Source organism: Crocuta crocuta, unplaced genomic scaffold, assembly GCF_008692635.1.
Source record: "Crocuta crocuta isolate KB4526 unplaced genomic scaffold, BGI_CrCroc_1.0 scaffold247, whole genome shotgun sequence".
NCBI classification, from domain to species: Eukaryota; Metazoa; Chordata; class Mammalia; order Carnivora; family Hyaenidae; genus Crocuta; species Crocuta crocuta.
Window position 1 is genome coordinate 3213329 of NW_027531910.1, and position 3511 is coordinate 3216839.

Genomic DNA, 3511 nt, shown 5'->3' on the forward strand with positions numbered 1-3511 from the left:
CCCATGAACCGTAAGATCATGACCTGAGCCGAAGTCGGACACTTAATAAACTGAGCCACTCAGGTGCTCCAGTTTTCTCTTTTTAATCTACTTTTTTTTAGTGAGTTATTTTTTTGGCCTCTTTTGTTTTTTAATTTGTTATATTACTATATTGAAAACAGTGATCAAGTACACGCCATACGTAATACTGTCTATTATGAGGATAGATTGAACATTAAAGAGTAAAGCTAGATTTATATCATAAAGATACGCATTTTCTTTAAACAGGTCCCAGATTATGGCCTTGAATATGTTCCCATGAAGCAATCATGGGAATCGTTGCCCAGTCCTTTTTACAGACAGTTCAGGAACCTACTAGAACAACACTACACTACTACTTGCTTTTCAGAAACACTTTATATTTCAATTTAAAAAAAACACCCCCAAATGGAAAACCTAGTATAAGACATTCATATGTGTGCATGCAAATATATATATGTATATATATATGCATATATATATTTATATGTCGCACATAATGTGTGAACACACATATAAACATTTTTATGTACATGATGAGTATATAGTAAACTCCTCAATATACTTTCCTTAGACGGAAGGGCGGAAATAGCTGAAAATATGTGTTTGTTGACTTAAGTGCAACTCACATAACCCTGGTTATTGTCCTCTGCTCCTACAGAGCCCCTGCACCCCTGTAATGTCTTCTACTTACCTATGTCCTAGAACCTCCAGAGAAAGTTCCACTCTCAGAAACAAGTTCACCTAACAAAGTCAGTGTGGGGGTGGGGTTAAAGACACAGGCAGAAAGACAACCTGGGAACTGACTGGTTCCCTGGCTTCAGTTGGTCCTAGAAACAGTCTGAACCCTTCAATTCCTTATATGAGTCAATAGGTTTTCAGCTAGTTTAAGTAATTTTGCTATCACTTTTCAGCCCTGTATGTGTCACAATATTGCAAAACTTATCATGAAGTCAACTTCTCAAATGTTTCTTCTATCATTCCTTCAGACTGTAGGACCACAAAAACAAAATTCTGCCATCATAGTTCCATCATCATAAGGTACATGTGCATAAAGTCCATGACCACTTCTCTATCTCATTCAAATCCTCATTATGCTTGACCTCTTCTCAGTATTTGGCAGAGATGACCACTCCTTGGAAGACATTTCCATACTGTATTCTAGGTTACACACTTTCCTTTGCCTTCCCTGATGATGGATAGAAGCAGAAAAATGTTCACCTTTAGCTCAGAAGGCTGACCTACAGTCTACATAATTTCAATAAGGATCAAATATATTCTAGATGCAGGACCTTTTATGGAGTTGTTTACAAATACTACCTTTCTGTGTGTAGCTTGTTTTCTTTTTTAATCCCCTTTAACAACTCCACAAAAGGTCCTGCATCTAGAATATATAAAAAACTCTCAAAACCTCCATAGCTCAAAAACAAACAACAACAAAAACAACATAATTATAAAACAGGCAAAAGATATAAAGATTCATTTCACCAACAGGATAAAGGAGGATATACAGAAGGCAAAAAGCACATGGGAAAATATTCAGTGCCATTAGCCATTAGTGAAGTGTAAATTAAACCTTTATGAGCTATCACTACATATTTAAATGTGACTAAAATTTGTTTTCAAAAAGTAATAACACCAAATGCTGGCAATGATGCAGAAAAACTGATCGTTCGTACATGCTGACTGAAATGTAAAATGCCCTCCTCCATGCCCATCCTCCCCTCCCCCCCACATCCATCAGTCCTCAGTTTTTGTCAGCATTCAAGAGTCTCTCATGGTTTGCCTCTCTCCCTTTCCCCCACCATTTCCCCCCTTCTTCTCCCCCTTGTTCCTCCATCAAGTTCCTCCTAATCCTCCTATACGTGCAAACATATGATATTTGTCCTTCTCTGCCTGATTTATTTCGCTCAGCATAACACCCTCAAGGTCCATCCATGTTGCTACACATGGCCAGATTTCATTGTTTCTCATTGCCATGTAGTACCACATCTTCGTGATCCATTCATCCGTTGATGGACACTTAGGCTCTTTCCATGTTTTAGCTATTGTGGAGAGTGCTGCTATGAACATTGGGGTACATGTGAAATGTAAAATGATACAGCTACTCTGAAAAAGATTATAGCAGTTTCAGTTTCTTCTGAAACTTGTGCTTACCATATGATCCAGCAGTTGTACTTTTGGACATTTATTTTAGAGAAATGGAAACTTATGATCTCATATATAAATCTGTACACGAACATTCATGGCCTGATTGAATATGTTCATGATGCCTGAATATATTCCATGTATTGTACCAGTGTCAACTTCACAGTTTTAATATTGTACAATAGTTGTGCAGGATGTCAGTATTAAAGGAAACCGGATGAATGCCAGATGAATGGTATATAGTCCCTCTCTGTATCCTTTTTGTAACATCTATGAAACTATAGTTCTTTAAAAATAAAAAGTTTAAAAAAATCACCTGAGAATCTTTTTAAAACCCAAGCCCAGACCTCATCTCAGATTAATTAGGTCAGACAGCATCTCTAGGTGTGGAATGCAGGTAGCAGTATGATAAAAACTTCCTAAGGGATTCCAAAAAACTGCCGACATTAAAAACCAGTGGCTTTAATGGTGTGATCCCCAAATCAGAAGCAAAGCATCATTTGAAACAAATTTTCAGATCCCAGCTTACACCTACTGGTTAGAAACTCTGAGCAAGGTATTTTAATACAACTTCTAGGTTATTCTGAGTTACACTATATCCAAAAGGATAGTCACTAGCTGTTGAGCATGTGAAATGTAGCTAGTGACACATGCTGAAATGATATTTTTGATATATTAAATAAAATGTATGAAAATGAATTTCACCATTTATTTAAGAATTTTTCCAGATCTATTGATGTATCTGACACATAATTGTATAAGTTCAAGGCGTACACCATGATGGCCAGATACATATGTGTTATAAAATGATTACCATGATTTGTTTAATTAACATATCCCATCACTTCACAAAATTACAATTTTTTTGTTTTGTGTTGAGATCTACTCTCTTGATAACTTCCAAGTGTACAATACAGTATTGCCAACATTGGATCCACAGACCATATTCATCATTAACTGGAAGTCTGTTACCCTTTGGATAACAACTTCCCTAATGTAATTCTTTTTAATACTTTTGGTGTGGCTGCTACAAAATTTTAAATTACATATGGCTTACATTAGGACTCTATTCAATAGTGCTGCTCTAGAACAATTACTTCAGCTCTGAGCATACAATAGAACACCTAAGGAGCTGAAAAAACAAAACAAAACAAAACAAAACAGTGCCTATACCTTATGTTAGATTAAATCAAATTGCTTATTGTGGCCCTGGTGTTGATAATTTTGAGAAAGCTTCTTGAATGATTTTAATGTGTTGCCAGGTGTGAAAATAATTGATCTAAAGTTGGCTTCAGAGTTTTTCAACTTGAAATCCTCTGACAATTTTATTTGGGAAACTATCTCC